Genomic DNA, 448 nt, shown 5'->3' with positions numbered 1-448 from the left:
TGACAAAATAACAATTTGCAAACTATCAAGGGCTCATGAGGGAGGGGGGAGCGGGGAGGGAGGGGAAAAATGAGGACCTAATGTTGGGGGTTTAAGTGGAGAGAAAATGTTTTGAGAATGATGTACAAATGCGCTTTACGCAATTGATGTGTGTATGGATTGTGATAAGAGTTGTATGAGCCCCTAATAAAATGATTAAAACAAAACAAAACAAAAACAATCCACAGGGGGCAGACTACTGAGTCTTGCAGAATCGCCTTGGGTCAAAGTGGACTGGAGAGCAATGAACTTGAACTCCTTATGGGAGTACAAAGCCTCACTAGTGGTTTCGAACTGCTGACCTAGACATTAGCAGCCCAGCTAGGCACCCAGTATACCACCAGGACTGGCCCCTGAAGTACTCCATAAAGACCAGTTAAAACATCCCAGCGTCCTGCACTCCCTGACT

This window comes from Echinops telfairi, unplaced genomic scaffold (genome assembly GCF_000313985.2).
Source record: "Echinops telfairi isolate 266 unplaced genomic scaffold, ASM31398v2 ScPeMD7_655;HRSCAF=1070, whole genome shotgun sequence".
NCBI lineage: Eukaryota > Metazoa > Chordata > Mammalia > Afrosoricida > Tenrecidae > Echinops > Echinops telfairi.
This window is presented reverse-complemented; position numbering follows the sequence as displayed.